Source organism: Eptatretus burgeri, chromosome 10 (genome assembly GCF_056783735.1).
Source record: "Eptatretus burgeri isolate ZD-2024b chromosome 10, Ebu_testis_v1, whole genome shotgun sequence".
In the NCBI taxonomy this organism is placed as follows: Eukaryota; Metazoa; Chordata; class Myxini; order Myxiniformes; family Myxinidae; genus Eptatretus; species Eptatretus burgeri.
Genome location: NC_140970.1, coordinates 5,538,595 through 5,558,302, shown reverse-complemented (window position 1 = coordinate 5,558,302; position 19,708 = coordinate 5,538,595). Strand labels below are relative to the sequence as shown.

Sequence of the window (19,708 nt, the reverse complement as noted above, 5' to 3'; positions counted from 1 at the left end):
GCCTCCAGGTGGGGGAAGGTATTACGAATCCCCAACATTTACAACACAGTATTCCTATACCCACGTTTTCCAGTGCAGTGAGGCGATTTGAATTCTTAGCAATAGACATGTTTTTGCTTCATTCACAGAATCCAGGATTTTTTTTTTGCCAACACAGAGCTGTCAGTTGCCTATACACCGCACAAATAAAGGTATGCATCAGAAAAACATGTTGCATGCTTGGAATACGATCGCCTGTAGGATGGCTACTCTGCTACTTCCAAAATAGTTAATAAATATCATACACAACAAACAAATAAAGTTCAATTTATTGAAAACACCTTCAAGTCAGCAATGGCATTTGTCCACCATGAAGCACTCATATTAAAAGATAAAAATTGGACTAAATTAAAAACTAAATATAGAGAAGTACAGTATTGGTACCCTCATAAAAAGGAGAGGATATTGGATTTGGATCTGTTTGTGCATTTGTACATCATGTGTCAACATAAGCTGCATCCATGTTTTCTTTTTTTTCAACAGTTCCTCAATTAGAATGTAAGTACATCTTTAAAAATTACCCCCGTGCGGGAGTGACGGTCATCTCTGCGAGAAAATATTGTTACGGCTGTGGAAATTCGCATGACACCATAAAGGGCCCTCAGGTGAGATATCTCCAGAGGTAGATGTGTAGTTAGCCCAAACCCGTTGTATAGAGGGAATTTATGTGACCATTCGGGCTGCGATCCTCCAGTTAGGCATTTTTGTTCTATCTTTTATTTCAAACAAACAGCATCTCAACAACCACGCCATCCCCATCACAGCGCCAACCACACTACAACCACGCCACCTCCACCATCTACGCTACCACATCTTTGCCACTACGTCTGCTTCCGAACGGCAAACAAAGGTGCCAAGGAGGGAACTGCGAGGATGCGCGGGTTTCCCCGCCTGTTTCTCCCGTTTGGGTTCTCCGCGCTCGGTGTGGGAGGTGCGATCCGAGCCAGGGGTCAAAGGTGAGAAAAGGTGGGGGCCTCTTTTTTGGGGGAATAATTCCCTGGCCCCGAGCCAAGACTGACTTTCCTCACCCCCCCCGCACGGCGCGGGGAGAGGGGGGAACGAGAGCGCACGCCCCTTTTTGGGAACCTTCTTGAAGGAAGGAGTAGCCGAAAACAGGGCGGAACGAAGGGCGGAGCCCCGCGCTACAAAAGGCGGACAGGACGGACCTTGTCAGGATCGGTTTTTTTCGAGGGTTGGTCTTCGGTTGGTTGGTTTTTGTCGAGAGTTGGTCTAAGGGAAGAGGTCCTGCGCCCGCGCCTTGGCGAGCGGCCCTGTCACGAAGGCACGGACAGGAGACGCGGCAGCGCCAGTTGTGAGGTGGACCTGCGCGTCCGGACGGGGAGTGCCGGAGAGGGTTCGCCGGCTGCGAGAGAGGTCGGGGCCAGGCGCGACCACGCTGACGGTCGTGGGAGAGGGACTGACCAGCCACAAAAGGGAAGTCGCGACTTCTTTCATTCTTTTCCTTCCTTTGCTTTTTGTATAAATGTGTGTGTTGGTGCCGTCTGTGAAGTAGAACTGCGTAAGTGTTGCCGTGTGTCAGTCGTAGCTCTGCATATGGATTTGTTGCATGACTGTTTTAACTGTTATATGTGCATTTTTGACTGTATGGGTATGGGTGTGCGTGTGCGTGTGCGTGTGCGTGTGCGTGTGCATAAAATGCTTGCTTGTTGAACTGTTCCCGCTCTGCTTCGTCTCTTTTCCTTTTTTATTGACCCTCCATCTTGCGTCACGTAAGGGGTTCGTAGTGGGTGCAACATCCCGGTAATTAATCGGAACCGTCAAGGCCGATGATAACACCGCTCGGTTATCACTGTAGCACGGAACGGACCGCTTAAGAGGTTCGTGTCTGGAGTCGGCCTGTGGCGTGGTGGGATCGCCCAGTCGACCATTCGCGCAGGTACTTTGGTAGATCGAATATGGCGAGCAACCCTATCCTGCGCGGGTGGGCAATTGGCAAGATCGTGGTGAGGTTAAACCCCCACCCGTGACTGCCTCCCGGCATTGTTCCGAGAGGGTCACGACTGAATTGTCCGTCCAGTGGGCGACGTGCCGCGATTCGAGTTACGTGGCCGTTCGCACGCCGGCGGGCACGAATTCGCAACAATATATAGCCTCCTGAAGGTAGGGCAGCTTTTGCAAACTTTGAAGTCACGTGACGCGAAAACGAAAGAGAATATCGAAAATCCGGCCCGACCAAACTTAGATATTGCCCCATAGATTTATATGCCACAATCAAATTCAAGATTGCTTGAGAAATGCAGGAGATAGATTTTGAAAATCATCATTTTCGCATTTTGCCAACTTTGAAGTCACTTGACATGAAAACGAAAACGAATATCGAAAATCCGGCCCGATAAAAATTTAGATATTGTCCCATAGGTTCATCTGCCACAATCAAATTCAAGATCGCTTGAGAAATGGCGGAGATAGAATTTGAAAATCGTCATTTTCGCAACTTCAAAGGCCTCGTAACCTTGAAAGTCATACCATCGTGTACGTCTGATCGACCTCTATCATGATCACCAATGACCAGATCTCCCGCTTCAACTTCATTGCGGACAGACGGACGGACGGATCGTCACCTCTCCTCTCAACACCAATATTATTAAGTCATGCTCGAAGAGATGACATAAAAATGAGTAGGCCATCAAACAGGTGTTCACAATTATTTTTTGATTAGGTTCTCCAATGAGTACCAGCAGAAATGGTTTGGTACTCACAGAAAAATTTGTCAAGTTCGAGCACGCTCATCTGCTTTACCAAGCACCACTCCAAGTTTTTAACCCTCTTGAGCCCCAGGGGTTATTTTTTTGTTCACCCAGAACATTTTGTGGGCTCTCGAGGGTTAAGCACCTCTCAGCTTTTTATGTATCTTGCTCTCTGAGCACATTCTCTCAGAACATACGCTCCAAATGAGACACTCATAAGCCACTCTTTTTTGTTACGGACGCTCTTGAACCTCTTCGCTCATACATTCTCCTTGCATGTATTTTTTTATCTTAAAGGTTATAATTTAACGAAAATGTCGTATTTTATAAATTTAATTTTGCACATTTAAATTTTGAAATCACAGCACAGTACATCAGAATCATCACAGAAGAATCTTACCTACACTCGCTGAGAAAACCTTCCATAAAAAACTGTTTTGCTCATACCCTTTTGAGCTTTCTGAGCATCTTTTAAATATGTTTTTTTTTTTTTAAACCACACGAGCACCTGCGTACCAGTTATGTGAACCCCTGCCTATAAAATATGATAATGGGGTAGAAGAACCAATTTGACAGTACAGATAGGTTTGTATGGTGTAGCATGGTCCATGGATGGATAGAAGCACCTCGATGTATACAAGCCAGGGAATCTGTTAGATCAAGTGTTATTATACGAGTCACCACATGAGGGTGGTGCGGTGTCAATTAGCTTAGGGAGTAAAAATAAGTTCCCCTGTATGTGATAACCTTCTGTGATTTTCCCTATGTTTATATATTCCAAGCCAAGCCGTAAGCTCGGGGCTGAGTCTCTGAAACAGAAGCCCCGCCTTTCCGGGTTTGGAGGCGAAGGGGCAGAGGGTGAGGGTGCGTGTGCTTGGCGAGCGGGGCTAGGGAGAGAGGGAGAGAGGGAGAGAGGGTGAGGGTGAGGGTGCGTGTGCTTGGCGAGCGGGGCTAGGGAGAGAGGGAGAGAGGGAGAGAGGGTGAGGGTGAGTGCGTGTGCTTGGCGAGCGGGGCTAGGGAGAGAGGGAGAGAGGGAGAGAGGGTGAGGGTGAGGGTGCGTGTGCTTGGCGAGCGGGGCTAGGGAGAGGGAGAGAGGGAGAGAGGGTGAGGGTGAGGGTGCGTGTGCTTGGCGAGCGGGGCTAGGGAGAGAGGGAGAGAGGGAGAGAGGGTGAGGGTGAGGGTGCGTGTGCTTGGCGAGCGGGGCTAGGGAGAGAGGGAGAGAGGGTGAGGGTGAGGGTGCTTGGCGAGCGGGGCTAGGGAGAGAGGGAGTGAGGGTGAGGGTGCGTGTGCTTGGCGAGCGGGGCTAGGGAGAGAGGGGTGAGGGTGAGGGTGCGTGTGCTTGGCGAGCGGGGCTAGGGAGAGAGGTAGAGAGGGTGAGAGGGTGAGGGTGAGGGTGCGTGTGCTTGGCGAGCGGGGCTAGGGAGAGAGGGAGAGAGGGTGAGGGTGAGGGTGCGTGTGCTTGGCGAGCGGGGCTAGGGAGAGAGGTAGAGAGGGTGAGAGGGTGAGGGTGAGGGTGCGTGTGCTTGGCGAGCGGGGCTAGGGAGAGAGGGAGAGAGGGTGAGGGTGAGGGTGCGTGTGCTTGGCGAGCGGGGCTAGGGAGAGAGGGAGAGAGGGTGAGGGTGAGGGTGCGTGTGCTTGGCGAGCGGGGCTAGGGAGAGAGGGAGAGAGGGTGAGGGTGAGGGTGCTTGGCGAGCGGGGCTAGGGAGAGAGGGTGAGGGTGAGGGTGAGGGTGAGGGTGAGGGTGAGGGTGAGGGTGAGGGTGAGGGTTAGGGTGAGGGTGAGGGTGAGGGTGCGTGTGCTTGGCGAGCGGGGCTAGGGGGAGGGTGAGGGTGAGGGTGAGGGTGAGGGTGAGGGTGAGGGTGAGGGTGAGGGTGAGGGTGAGGGTGAGGGTGAGGGTGAGGGTGAGGGTGAGGGTGAGGGTGAGGGTGAGGGGAGGGTGAGGGGGAGGGTGAGGGGAGGGTGAGGGGGAGGGTGAGGGGGAGGGTGAGGGGGGAGGTGAGGGGAGGGTGAGGGGGAGGGTGAGGGGAGGGTGAGGGGGAGGGTGAGGGGAGGGTGAGGGGGAGGGTGAGGGGAGGGTGAGGGGAGGGTGAGGGGAGGGTGAGGGGGAGGGTGAGGGGGAGGGTGAGGGGGAGGGTGAGGGTGAGGGGAGGGTGAGGGGAGGGTGAGGGTGAGGGGAGGGAGAGGGAGAGGGTGAGAGGGTGAGAGGGTGAGAGGGTGAGAGGGTGAGAGGGTGAGAGGGTGAGAGGGTGAGAGGGTGAGAGGGTGAGAGGGGGAGAGGGGGAGAGGGGGAGAGGGGGAGAGGGGGAGAGGAGAGGGAGGGTGAGGGTGAGGGGGAGAGGGTGAGGGTGGGGGAGAGGGGGAGAGGGTGAGGGTGGGGGAGAGGGTGAGGGTGAGGGTGGGGGAGAGGGTGAGGGTGAGGGTGGGGGAGAGGGTGAGGGTGAGGGTGAGGGTGAGGGTGAGGGTGAGGGTGAGGGTGAGGGTGAGGGAGAGGGTGAGGGAGAGGGTGAGGGAGAGGGTGAGGGAGAGGGTGAGGGAGAGGGTGAGGGAGAGGGTGAGGGAGAGGGTGAGGGAGAGGGTGAGGGTGAGGGAGAGGGAGAGGGAGAGGGAGAGGGTGAGGGAGAGGGTGAGGGAGAGGGTGAGGGAGAGGGTGAGGGAGAGGGTGAGGGAGAGGGTGAGGGAGAGGGTGAGGGAGAGGGTGAGGGAGAGGGAGAGGGAGAGGGTGAGGGAGAGGGTGAGGGAGAGGGTGAGGGTGAGGGAGAGGGTGAGAGGGTGAGAGGGTGAGAGGGTGAGAGGGTGAGAGGGGAGAGGGGGAGAGGGGGAGAGGGGGAGAGGGGGAGAGGGGGAGAGGGGAGAGGGGAGAGGGGAGAGGGGGAGAGGGGGAGAGGGGAGAGGGGAGAGGGGAGAGGGAGGGTGAGGGTGAGGGTGAGGGGAGAGGGTGAGGGTGGGGGAGAGGGGGAGAGGGTGAGGGTGGGGGAGAGGGGGAGAGGGTGAGGGTGGGGGAGAGGGGGAGAGGGTGAGGGTGGGGGAGAGGGTGAGGGTGGGGGAGAGGGGGAGAGGGTGAGGGTGGGGGAGAGGGTGAGGGTGGGGAGAGGGTGAGGGTGAGGGTGGGGGAGAGGGTGAGAGGGTGAGAGGGTGAGAGGGTGAGAGGGTGAGAGGGTGAGAGGGTGAGAGGGGGGAGAGGGTGAGAGGGGGGAGAGGGTGAGAGGGGGGGAGAGGGGAGAGGGGAGAGGGGAGAGGGGGAGAGGGGAGAGGGGGAGAGGGTGAGAGGGTGAGAGGGTGAGAGGGTGGGAGAGGGTGAGAGGGTGGGAGAGGGTGAGAGGGTGGGAGAGGGTGAGAGGGTGGGAGAGGGTGAGAGGGTGGGAGAGGATGAGAGGGTGGGAGAGGGTGAGAGGGTGGGAGAGGGTGAGAGGGTGGGAGAGGGTGGGAGAGGGTGAGAGGGGGAGAGGGGGAGAGGGGGAGAGGGTGAGAGGGTGAGAGGGGGAGAGGGTGAGAGGGTGAGAGGGTGGGAGAGGGGGGGAGAGGGTGGGGGAGAGGGGGAGAGGGGGAGAGGGGGAGAGGGTGAGAGGGTGAGAGGGTGAGAGGGTGAGAGGGTGAGAGGGTGGGAGTGGGAGAGGGGGAGAGGGGGAGAGGGGAGAGGGGAGAGGGGAGAGGGGGAGAGGGGAGAGGGGGAGAGGGGGAGAGGGGGAGAGGGTGGGGAGAGGGGAGAGGGTGAGGGTGGGGGAGAGGGGGAAAGGGGAGAGGGTGAGGGTGAGGGTGAGGGTGAGGGTGAGGGTGAGGGTGAGGGTGAGGGTGAGGGTGAGGGTGAGGGTGAGGGTGAGCGTGTGGGTGAGGGTGCGTGTGCTTGGCGAGCGGGGCTAGGGAGAGAGGGAGAGAGGGAGAGGGTGAGGGTGCGTGTGCTTGGGGAGCGGGGCTAGGGAGAGAGGGAGAGAGGGTGAGGGTGCGTGTGCTTGGCGAGCGGGGCTAGGGAGAGAGGGAGAGAGGGTGAGGGTGCGTGTGCTTGGCGAGCGGGGCTAGGGAGAGAGGGAGAGAGGGTGAGGGTGCGTGTGCTTGGCGAGCGGGGCTAGGGAGAGAGGGAGAGAGGGTTAGGGTGCGTGTGCTTGGCGAGCGGGGCTAGGGAGAGAGGGAGAGAGGGTGAGGGTGCGTGTGCTTGGCGAGCGGGGCTAGGGAGAGAGGGAGAGAGGGTGAGGGGAGAGGAGGAGAGGAGAGGGGAGAGGGGGAGAGGGGGAGAGGGAGAGAGGGAGAGAGGGAGAGAGGGAGAGAGGGAGAGAGGGTGAGGGTGCGTGTGCTTGGCGAGCGGGGCTAGGGAGAGAGGGAGAGAGCGAGGGTGAGGGTGCGTGTGCTTGGCGAGCGGGGATAGGGAGAGAGGGTGAGGGTGAGGGTGCGTGTGCTTGGCGAGCGGGGCTAGGGAGAGAGGGTGAGGGTGAGGGTGCTTGGCGAGCGGGGCTAGGGAGAGAGGGAGAGAGGGTGAGGGTGAGGGTGCTTGGCGAGCGGGGCTAGGGAGAGAGGGAGAGAGGGTGAGGGTGAGGTGAGGGTGAGGTGTGTGTGAGGGTGAGGTGAGGGTGCGTGTGAGGGTGAGGGTGCGTGTGAGGGTGAGGGTGCGTGTGCTTGGCGAGCGGGGCTAGGGAGAGAGGGGAGAGGGGGAGAGGGGAGAGGGGGAGAGGGGGAGAGGGGAGAGGGGAGAGGGAGAGGGGAGAGGGGGAGAGGGGAGAGGGGAGAGGGGAGAGGGGAGAGGGGGAGAGGGGAGAGGGGGAGGGTGAGGGAGAGGGTGAGGGAGAGGGTGAGGGAGAGGGTGAGGGAGAGGGTGAGGGAGAGGGTGAGGGAGAGGGTGAGGGAGAGGGTGAGGGAGAGGGTGAGGGAGAGGGTGAGGGAGAGGGTGAGGGAGAGGGTGAGGGAGAGGGTGAGGGAGAGGGTGAGGGAGAGGGTGAGGGAGAGGGTGAGGGTGAGGGTGAGGGTGAGGGAGAGGGTGAGGGTGAGGGTGAGGGAGAGGGTGAGGGTGAGGGAGAGGGTGAGGGAGAGGGTGAGGGAGAGGGTGAGGGAGAGGGTGAGGGAGAGGGTGAGGGAGAGGGTGAGGGAGAGGGTGAGGGAGAGGGTGAGGGAGAGGGTGAGGGAGAGGGTGAGGGAGAGGGTGAGGGAGAGGGTGAGGGAGAGGGTGAGGGAGAGGGTGAGGGTGAGGGTGAGAGGGTGAGGGTGAGAGGGTGAGGGTGAGAGGGTGAGGGTGAGAGGGTGAGGGTGAGAGGGTGAGGGTGAGAGGGTGAGAGGGTGAGGGTGGGGGAGAGGGTGAGGGTGGGGGAGAGGGTGAGGGTGGGGGAGAGGGTGAGGGTGGGGGAGAGGGTGAGGGTGGGGGAGAGGGTGAGGGTGGGGGAGAGGGTGAGGGTGGGGGAGAGGGTGAGGGTGGGGGAGAGGGTGAGGGTGGGGGAGAGGGTGAGGGTGGGGGAGAGGGTGAGGGTGGGGGAGAGGGTGAGGGTGGGGGAGAGGGTGAGGGTGGGGGAGAGGGTGAGGGTGGGGGAGAGGGTGAGGGTGGGGGAGAGGGTGAGGGTGGGGGAGAGGGTGAGGGTGGGGGAGAGGGTGAGGGTGGGGGAGAGGGTGAGGGTGGGGGAGAGGGGGAGAGGGGGAGAGGGGGAGAGGGAGAGGGTGAGAGGGTGAGAGGGGGAGAGGGTGAGAGGGTGAGAGGGGAGAGTGGGGGAGAGGGTGGGGGAGAGGGTGGGGGAGAGGGGAGAGGGTGAGGGTGGGGGAGAGGGGAGAGGGTGAGGGTGGGGGAGAGGGAGAGGGTGAGGGTGGGGGAGAGGGGAGAGGGTGAGGGTGGGGGAGAGGGGTGAGGGTGAGGGTGGGGGAGAGGGGAGAGGGTGAGGGTGAGGGTGAGGGTGAGGGTGAGGCGGAGGGTGAGGGTGAGGGTGAGGGTGAGGGTGAGGGTGAGGGTGCGTGTGCTTGGCGAGCGGGGCTAGGGAGAGAGGGAGAGAGGGTGAGGGTGCGTGTGCTTGGCGAGCGGGGCTAGGGAGAGAGGGAGAGAGGGTGAGGGTGCGTGTGCTTGGCGAGCGGGGCTAGGGAGAGAGGGAGAGAGGGTGAGGGTGCGTGTGCTTGGCGAGCGGGGCTAGGGAGAGAGGGAGAGAGGGTGAGGGGGAGAGGGGGAGAGGGGAGAGGGGAGAGGGGGAGAGGGGGAGAGGGGAGGGAGAGGGGAGAGGGGGAGAGGGGGAGAGGGGAGAGGGGAGAGGGGAGAGGGGGAGAGGGGGAGAGGGGGAGAGGGGAGAGGGGAGAGGGGGAGAGGGGAGAGGGGAGAGGGGGAGAGGGGGAGAGGGGAGAGGGGGAGAGGGGGAGAGGGGAGAGGGGAGAGGGGAGAGGGGGAGAGGGGAGAGGGGAGAGGGGGAGAGGGGGAGAGGGGGAGAGGGGGAGAGGGGGAGAGGGGAGAGGGGGAGAGGGGGAGAGGGGGAGAGGGGGAGAGGGGGAGAGGGGAGAGGGGGAGAGGGGGAGAGGGGAGAGGGGGAGAGGGGAGAGGGGAGAGGGGGAGAGGGGGAGAGGGGAGAGGGGAGAGGGGGAGAGGGAGAGGGGGAGGGGGAGAGGGGGAGAGGGGGAGAGGGGAGAGGGGGAGAGGGGGAGAGGGGGAGAGGGGGAGAGGGGGAGAGGGGAGAGGGGGAGAGGGGAGAGGGGAGAGGGGGAGAGGGGGAGAGGGGGAGGGGGGAGAGGGGAGAGGGGGAGAGGGGGAGAGGGGAGAGGGAGAGGGGGGAGAGGGTGGGGGAGAGGGGAGAGGGTGAGGGTGGGGGAGAGGGGAGAGGGTGAGGGTGGGGAGAGGGGAGAGGGTGAGGGTGGGGGAGAGGGAGAGAGGGTGAGGGTGAGGGGAGAGGTGAGGGTGAGGGTGAGGGAGAGGGAGAGGGTGAGGGTGAGGGTGAGGGTGAGGTGAGGGTGAGGGTGAGGGTGAGAGGGAGAGGGTGAGGGTGAGGGTGAGGGTGCGTGTGCTTGGCGAGCGGGGCTAGGGAGAGAGGGAGAGAGGGTGAGGGTGCGTGTGCTTGGCGAGCGGGGCTAGGGAGAGAGGAGAGAGAGGGTGAGGGTGCGTGTGCTTAGCGGAGAGGGGGAGAGGGAGAGAGGGAGAGGGGGAGAGGGGGAGAGGGGAGAGGGGGAGAGGGGGGAGAGGGGGAGAGGGGAGAGGGGGAGAGGGGGGAGAGGGGGAGAGGGGGAGAGGGGGAGAGGGGGAGAGGGGGAGAGGGGGAGAGGGGGAGAGGGGGAGAGGGGGAGAGGGGGAGAGGGGGAGAGGGGGAGAGGAGAGAGAGGGGAGAGGGGGAGAGGGGGAGAGGGGGAGAGGGGGAGAGGGGGAGAGGGGGAGAGGGGGAGAGGGGAGAGGGGAGAGGGGGAGAGGGGGAGAGGGGGAGAGGGGGAGAGGGGAGAGGGGGAGAGGGGGAGAGGGGGAGAGGGGGAGAGGGGGAGAGGGGGAGAGGGGGAGAGGGGGAGAGGGGGAGAGGGGGAGAGGGGGAGAGGGGGAGAGGGGGAGAGGGGGAGAGGGGGAGAGGGGGAGAGGGGGAGAGGGGGAGAGGGGGAGAGGGGGAGAGGGGGAGAGGGGGAGAGGGGGAGAGGGGGAGAGGGGGAGAGGGGGAGAGGGGAGAGGGGGAGAGGGGGAGAGGGGGAGAGGGGGAGAGGGGAGAGGGGGAGAGGGGAGAGGGGGAGAGGGGGAGAGGGGGAGAGGGGGAGAGGGGGAGAGGGGGAGAGGGGGAGAGGGGGAGAGGGGGAGGGGGAGAGGGGGAGAGGGGGAGAGGGGGAGAGGGGAGAGGGGAGAGGGGAGAGGGGGAGAGGGGGAGAGGGGGAGAGGGGGAGAGGGGGAGGGGGGAGGGGGGAGGGGGGAGGGGGAGGGGGGAGGGGGGAGAGGGGGAGAGGGGGAGAGGGGGAGAGGGGGAGAGGGGGAGAGGGGGAGAGGGGGAGAGGGGAGAGGGGGGAGGGGGGAGGGGGAGAGGGGGAGAGGGGAGAGGGGGAGAGGGGGAGAGGGGGAGAGGGGAGAGGGGGAGAGGGGGAGAGGGGAGAGGGGAGAGAGAGGGAGAGGGGGAGAGGGGGAGAGGGGAGAGGGGAGAGAGGGGAGAGGGGAGAGGGGGAGAGGGGGAGAGGGGGAGAGGGGGAGAGGGGAGAGGGGAGGGTGAGGGTGAGGGTGAGTGGTGAGCGTGAGAGTGAGGGTGAGGGTGAGTGGTGAGGGTGAGGGTGAGTGTGCTTGGCGAACGGGGCTTTGGAGAGAGGGAGAGAGGGAGAGGGTGTGTGTGCTTGGCGAACGGGGCTTTGGAGAGAGGGAGAGGGTGCGTGTGCTTGGCGAACGGGGCTTTGGAGAGAGGGAGAGAGGGAGAGGGTGCGTATGCTTGGCGAACGGGGCTTTGGAGAGAGGGAGAGAGGGAGAGGATGCGTGTGCTTGGCGAACGGGGCTTTGGAGAGAGGGAGAGGGTGCGTGTGCTTGGCGAACGGGGCTTTGGAGAGAGGGAGAGAGGGAGAGGGTGCGTGTGCTTGGCGAACGGGGCTTTGGAGAGAGGGAGAGAGGGAGAGGGTGCTTGTGCTTGGCGAACGGGGCTTTGGAGAGAGGGAGAGGGTGCGTGTGCTTGGCGAACGGGGCTTTGGAGAGAGGGAGAGAGGGAGAGGGTGCGTGTGCTTGGCGAACGGGGCTTTGGAGAGAGGGAGAGGGAGAGAGGGAGAGAGGGAGAGGGTGCGTGTGCTTGGCGAACGGGGCTTTGGAGAGAGGGAGAGAGAGAGAGAGAGAAGGGTGGAGTTCACATCTCGAGCCGATTGCGGGGGGGGGGCTGGCCAGATTTGCACAGGTAGAGTTTGGAAAGCTACTACCCGGGAGGCGCGATTCTGCCTGCGTGTGCACGTGGATGATGGAGGCTCCATCCTTCCATTTTGCTTTCAAGTGCTGGACGAAGTTCCCAAACATCAAATCGATGAGGGCCAGCCTTTGGCTAGGCTGATTAAAAGTTTATTTAAAGAAAAAGGGGGTTATATTTTTGTTTGTCACTCTTTGTCTGTGTATGCGAGGCCTCAATCATGACTTATTTATTAAATTTGGTGTATTATTGTTCTTGTAATCTTCATTATTTTCCTTATAAATACGTTTCATTCAATGTATTCCCTTCTAAAGAAACTGCATTTCTTGCATTAGTAGTGGGGTTCATGGATCAAACCCCCTCGTGCTGTCCTTCCATTCCATTTGAGTACTCCTACTCCATCCGCTGCTGCCCTCACTGGGCTCTGTCGTCTTCCCCCATAGAGCAGCGTTGCCATACGCCATACCCTTCGAGCGCGAGCTGAAATCTATGTCAATGAGCATGTCCGCCTCCTAGGAATAAGGACCGCTTGACTGTCCCAGGAGGTAGGTCGGTGTTTACCGCCTGGCTACCGCAAATTTAGGTCATGGGATTCGTACCTCAGCTCGATGACTGCTGACAGGAGCGGGATTTGAACCCGGCCACCTCCACGACAATATGTACAAATAGAATGAGTACGTCTATAAAGTACAGTTTTCACTATTAGAATGTGAGTGCATCTCTACAATATGTATCAAGCCAAATTATTAAGAAAAAGAAGAAAAAAAATCAGAATTAAAAAAAAATAATAAAAAAAAAAAAAAAAAAAAAAAAACACCAGTTGATCATCCCCGCCTGCTTACTTTTTTATTTATTTATGTTGTCAAACATCCCGGAGGGGGAACCCACACTCACGTCCGATAAAAGCAGTGTTGTGAAGTAGCTGCACCGCTTAAAAAGTATCCCCATGGGGGACTGATGGTTACTTCAATAAGCGAGATTACCTTACTGCCCTGATGCAAACTAAACAATAACACACAAAAATATACCATCAGAGATGGGGAATCCCCCACCATTGAATGAAAAAGGTCATACATATTCCAGATGAGGGAGGTGAACTGGAAACAAGACACCATTTGGTCATAATCTCGAAAAAGATCCCCAGGGGTGAGGAACGTAGTAACCAAAAATAATTGAAATCAGATAAGCGGTTTTCCATTTATTACAAAAAACATTTTTTTCAAGATTGCCGCCCCAGTCGACCATCTTGGATCCGGCCACGGCCAAAATCAATAGGGTTCTTCCTTTTCAGGTGGTACATGTGTGACCCAAATTTCAAATCGATGTGGTGAACAGTTTATGAGTTATCGCACTCACAGCTATAAATGTTGACGCCCGGACGGACGGACGAGGTGCGATAATTTTGTCACGGTATTATTATTTATTCATGTGACCGCATTTCAGGCCAGTAAGTCCCAAGAGCAGTAATAAACATTTTCATTTCATGGCTGGAAAATCTTGTTGGCATAATGACGTATTGACCAAGTTTACTGGCTACTATAATGGAATCGATTCTGTCTCTCTCAACTTTTAAATTCCGATTCCATTTTAATTTTAAATTCCGTGACCAAATGGACGACCTGGGTGACAACAATATCCCCCTTCCGCCACGCGGCGGGGGATAAAAACAACTAAACACAACAAAAACTAAAACTAAATTTGGTGGGTTAGAAAGGTTCTTCATTTTTGAAGGACAGATGGAAGGAAGGACATCCCAAATATTGAGGCGGTTTGCCGCACTTAAAAAATCCATATTTTTGTGTACGACTCTTGCCACCATTCTTTGAATCTATCATTTTCCGAATGTCAATACCGAGTTTTCATTGATTCCAGCGAACCACGGCACCGAGAGCTGTACTGCCGCCTTCCATTCAATGCCACTTTCCGTTTCTGTGCACGATATACGAGCATACTGATCTGTGTACGTCTGCGTACAGGAGTTCCATCGCAGCTCCTGCAGCAAAATTGAGTGCACCCTTCGGATAAAAAAGATGCAAAACAAGTAGCAGTACATTCAAAGTACACCGCCATCGTGCCAAAAAAAAAAAAAAATCCTCCAGCATGCGACATTGCCGCCATGCAGCACATGAAGATGGAATTTGGAGGGAGCGGTGTACTTCTGAGGTGAATGTGTACAAATGCACTTCAAGGTAAATATCTAAAAATGATACTTGCTCACCATGCAGCATAGGAAGACGGATTTGGAGTGTGTGGTGTGCAATAATTGATTGCGTAATTAAAATAATTGATTTCTCAATCAATTGCCTCATAGTAGACCGAAACCACCACTGTTTCATCCAAATCTGTAACTCTGAAAATCAATTCATCAAAAAATGAATCAACTGATTGATTAAGGTCATCACACCTCCGCCACGTAATGCATGATCCACGAGAACATATCGGGCCCAATACATTTTTGAAATATTATGCTATATCGTACGATGTCGTTTTTGGCCCGATCTCTCAATGGTGAAGAATCACTTTAAAAACTCTAGTAGACGGATCCGGATACAGATCTTCACCAAAATCAAATAAACTCTTCCTTGTTACACACCCAACATGTCTACCAAGTTTCATCCGAATCCATCCACAACTTGAGATATTGTGCTGTACACACGACAGAAGTAAGTAGACACATAAAATATATTTATTTCATCTGTACAAGCTTTACTCAGCGATTTGTCCTTATATTAAACTATTTACTTGCAGAAACGAGTTCCTGGGTCGTGATTGACAATCAACTATGCCTCAAACACAGGGAGCACATGACCTTTGCAATTTTCAGAGGACAAATAGTTGGCAAATTGGAAGGTTGAGTCAGCCAGCATGACATAGCTCAGAACCTTGGCATTCTGCTTTCTACGGTCAATCGGGTGATTGTGCAATTAACCAGCGAAGGCAAGGAATCCACAGCTTCCCATTCTGGTCGAACTGGGCCCTCAGAAAGGTGTCTTCGAGCTGTCAAACGGTCCATTGAGAAAACTACACATTGCAAAGAGGCAGATGTTGCAGAGGAGGTCTAAGTTGGCTCAAGAAATGCCATGCAGTACCTTCATCAACTGGGCTACTATGGGAGAGCAGCTCGGAGAAAACCTCTTCTTAGACGAGCCAACATTCAAAGGAGAAAGAAATGGGCTGACGAGATGGCAAACAGGCCATTGGAGTTTTGGCAAACTGCCATTTTTTCAGACGAGTCCCAATTTGCTCAATTTTCTGACAGTGGATGCATATGGGTCTGGAGACTTCCCAGTCAAGTGTTCTCTTTGAACCGGTTGCAGCTAAATGTCAAACACGGTGGTTCTTTCAGTGATGTTGTGGGGAGCAATCTGGAGCACTGGTTGATCAGAGCTTGTGGAGTGTGTTCGCTACACCAACTCCACGATACACATTTCTATCCTTGAGGATGGAGTTCTCCCAGTCTTCTCCACTGGTCAGATGGTCAAAAAAAAATCTGTTAATGGAAGATGGAGCTCCATGCCATACTCCAAAAAAGACCAAAGAATGGCAGGACAGAAATGGGATCAAGCGACTTCCCTGGCCAAGTCAGTTTCCTGATGTGAATCCCATTGAACACCTCTGGGCCAGATTGGATCGAGCTCTGTGGAAAAAAGTCCAGGAAACCAACATCACAGGCAGAATTGCTAACCAATTTGCATGAAGCCTGGGCAGAAATCCCACAAGAGAAAATTTCGGAACTCATTAATTTTGTCTCTGAAAGAGTGAAAGCATTGAAATCTGTAAATGGCAAGTCCACAAATTACTAGTGTATGTATTAAAATGGATCAAATGTTAAATAAATAAATTCTTTAAAAATCATGGTGTCCATTTACTTCTGTAATGTCTCTGTATATCGTTTTTGACCCCATCTCTCAATGGTGAAGAATCACTTAAAAATTCTAGTAGTTGGATCCGGATCCCGATCTTCACCAAAATCTAATCAGTTCGTCCTTGTCACACACTGAACCTGTCCACAAAATTTCATCCAGATCCGTCCACAATTTTTTGAGATATCCTGTACACAAATAGACAGACAGACATAAAGCGGTGAAAACAACCTCCTCCACCTTTGGTGGCAGAGGTAATTAGAATGCCTGTAAAAAAAAAAACAAAAAAAAAAAAACACATAACTGTCAAGGATCTGTAATCTGATTGCCCTTTCCAGCATAAATGCTTTGCATACAAAGTGATTCTCAAAAATAAAATAAAAATATATATAAAATAAGGTCTAATCGAAACAAACAGCTCATGATGCTGAGGACCAAGTACAAAATTTGATAGCCAATATGGATTCATGAAATGGCTACTCATCCTAATTCACAAGACAAGTCTCTCAATATCCAATTCACATTAAAATATATCATGTCTACTTTTGTCATCACAAACATGATTTTTGTGTAAGCTAACCTACAAGACAATGACAAATGAATGAATGAAGAAATAAATAAATAATTTAAAAAAAATAAAATAAACACTCCATACTATTTTAATCAAAGGTTCCACGACAGCTTGGTGATCGGTCAACATTAATGTTCAAACCAAACCCAAGGTTGGTTGTTATATACAATGTCAAACCTCATGGAGAAGCTGGAACATAGAGCGGATGACGACGTAACAGTACAAAAGCAAGAGGAAGGGAAGCGTAACAGACACCATCGGTATTGGTATCTATATTATAAAGCAGGAATGTCCGTCCAACACTGAACTGCTCCCTTAGTTTTGGGGCCCTGGGCATGTCCTAAGGTAGGTGAGAGGTTTCATAAATACGTTAATACAATGATTTTTTACTTTCAATCCGTACTCAACTTCAGAATGACATTTCTCTGTTAATACTTCACGAGTGTTTGTAACATTATATTTTGTTATATTAATGCTGTAGCGTTAATCTGTGATTCAAATGATGCCGTTTCGAATTGAACTGTAGAGAGATAGAGTTTAATAAAATAATGAGGAAATAATGCGAGGGTTTCCACCCATGAGATTCGCAGTATGCCTGGTGTTGGCTTAACGGTTAGGGTTGCGGGGTTTGGATCCTAAGGTCCTAAGTTCAAATCCCGCTCAGCTGTTGAATTAATACCAGGTGGGGTTAACTCGACCAGTCATCCTTCCAAGGTCGGCAAAATGAGTGCCAGCTTGCTGGTATACTGTGTCGGAGTGGCGACCCGTCCAGGATTGTGCCCAATAGCCAAGGAGACTGCTTAGGCAGCACCAATGCTCTGCACAGAGCATGGTCCTCCGAGCTGCAGTGTCTTTTGCCCAAGTTCTTCACGAACCGGCTCCCTCGCAGAGGTCGCAATCATCAACTCTCTCTCTCTCACTCGTTATTTATAAATCGTTTATTAAACAAAATTATATTTACTGGACGTTGGTTGGCTCCAGTTTTGCCTCAACAGGGCTACCTTACCAATTTGCATCTGAAAATTTTAGAGCATCCATTTTGGATCTTCGATTCAGCAAAGGTCCATCTATTTATCAAGTACACGATGAGCACCAAAGCGGTGAGATGAATTTTAGATGCTATTTAATATTCTCACATGAAAAAGCAAAGCTCCTTTAGAGGAATACTGGACTTTGTCAAGGCCAGTATCGGAACAATAGGTTTTGACCAAGTGAAAGTTAGTTGGCACATGTTCGCCGCCATTGAAAGCAAAGTAAAAAGCTCACGTTTCAGATGTAACCGTCGTCGAAACAAGCAGAGGCTAATGAAATATGCAAGTTCCAACAATCGTATCAAACGCCAAAAGAACAGCAATGACGTGGTTCGTTGCCCCCCCCCCCAAAAAAAAATAACGAATATTTCCAGGAACAATAAACCTGCATGAGTCTTCCCTTCTGCCTCTTTCCCAAATTATCAATGATGTAACATTCCCTTGAGATGCTCTTTTATCAGGACTTTTGTTCTGCAGATTAAGCAAGATACATCTGATGGGAAAACGATGCTTCAACAGCAGCATCACGTGGCAACATCCCCCCCCCCCCCAGGGTATGGCGATTGTACCATCTGGTAAAACGGATCCTAAAGGTGCATTTTTCTCCCTTTGTGCGAACACAGTTCAAGACTATGATGAATAATCATACCTCGTGGTACAAGGGGGAAAAAAAAAATATATATATATATAAATAAATATAATCATACCTCGTGGTACAAGGGGAAAAAAAAAATATATATATATATATATATATAATCATACCTCGTGGTTCAAGGAAAAAATAAAAATAAAATAAATTAAAATAATAATAAATATATCATACCTCGTGGGGACAAGGAAAAAAAAAATAAAACAAAATAATAAATAAAATAATAAATATATCATACCTCGTGGTGCAAGGAAAAAATAAAATATATATATATATTTGAAAAATAAATGCCAACTCGACGAGTACCGAGTCCCTGTAGTTCCAGAAAGTCAAACACGACGTGAAAACCTCTGCTGGGCACTTAAGGGGGAGCGGGGGGCGGTGAAGAAAAAGAAAATGGCGCGAGCGAAGGGGAGAGAAAAAAAAAAACTCCACAAAGCGCACAAATCGCCACACGTACCTCAGCGAATGAAACCGCCTCAACACATCAATGAAATCACAGACATAACGAACCGTGAAGGAGCATTAAATGATTAAACAAAATCTATGAAGCATACTCTACCATCGAGGACAATATTTCTACACCAAACGCACCTCACCTCGACAAGACGTCGTTATGCGCGAGGAATCGTGATGCGTGATGCGTGATGACGTGCACGTAGCTCTCTTCAATTGGTTCCGAGAGTCACGTGTTTTCAGAACGTCACTGAATTCGCCTCGTCACGTGGTTGCTCATTTGCCTCGTTCTGTGGTAACAAAACGAAAATCGTATTTTTTTTCCCAACAATACTGCGGACAGATTTATGAGGAGGAATTTGAGCATTTACAATTGATATTTTCAATTATCCTGTCAGAACGAAGAATGGAGATGAAATACGATGTATACAAAATGTCTCTTTTTTTTTTTATTTGGAAGTTTTTATTTTTGGCACTTCGCTTCCATTCTGCAAGTCTTATTTTTTTATTTGTGGCATCTGACAGCTCACATAGTGCTGCCCTTGAGCTCCGTCCAAATTTTACAAACTTCTAATTGAACTTCCTTCGATGTACTTTTCCAGAAATGTCCTCTCGTATCTTTGAATTAATGATTTAGACAGCACCTCTCTGCCATTTTTGGACGATTTCAACGGAACGCAAGGTCGTTATAAATTGATATGTCCCGTCATGGTAAAGGGAAATCCAAGATGGGTTGTCATGGTAACGCCGGTAAAAATGAAGACGGTGTCACGTGACTGCGGCTCTGACACTGCCCTCCCCCACAGTGTCATGTATTTTGTGTACGGCCCCGAAGTCTCGTGAATATCAGACCAATCAATGTGAATAAGTACGTGAAAGTGCACACATGAATATTTCGTTTGTTAATCACTTGAAGGTATTTTGAAGAAAAACAGTAAGCGTGACTAAAAATATATAGCGTCATTGTATATGGAGCAAGAAATTGCAAAGAAGTAGTTTTAAACAAGACAGATCATTTCACAATTCGAGCATCAACGGGGTATATAGATTGCAGTAGATCTGAGAACCTGTGCGGACTCATTCATTCCTTGGGATAAATCATCTTGAATCACCTCGAAGGACCAGACGCCGAACCACTGAATCCTCTGGTTTGGTAGAAGACGGTGTGTGATTAGATTAAGATTTAAGTATAATTGGATCCCATTATAAACGCGTGGGGGTGTTGATGAGGATGGAACTAAAATAAGAACTTAGAACAAGGAAGGAAGGTGTTGAGTGCTGTGTTTTCTATCTATACCAATATGGAATAGGCAAAGCCTCGAAGCGAACGTAGAATTCTTCTTACATTCGCTTCTGACTTGACCTATAACCTCAACATTACCTTCACAACAACAACTACACCGCCGAGAACAGGATCTCATCTGAAAAAAAAAATTCCTCAACATTACCTTCACAACGACAACTACACCGCCTAGAACAGAATCTCATCAAACAAAAAAAATATATATATGTGTATATATATATATATATATGTATATATTGTTGAGGTTACCAAATTCGCAAACCACCATTCAGGTCCCTTAGGTGAGGTATCTCGGTAAGTACATGTGT

The 19,708-nt window shown here is 53.2% G+C and overlaps 1 protein-coding gene across 4 annotated transcripts in view; it reads right to left on the bottom strand.

Annotated features, from left to right (window-relative positions):
- The window catches only part of LOC147017876 (cold-inducible RNA-binding protein B-like), an 82,375-nt gene extending 63,979 nt beyond the window's left edge, over nucleotides 1–18,396 (bottom strand). Inside the window, exon 1 of one of the 4 annotated variants that reach the window (XM_085896945.1) lies at nucleotides 18,241–18,396. The gene's annotated coding sequence lies outside the window, so the exon portion shown is untranslated. Of the gene's footprint in view, nucleotides 1–18,101; nucleotides 18,126–18,235 lie in introns of those variants that run through there. The other 3 variants (XM_085896942.1, XM_085896943.1, XM_085896944.1) reach the window with 3 other exon arrangements.
- Nucleotides 18,397–19,708: the final 1,312 nt, after the last annotated feature.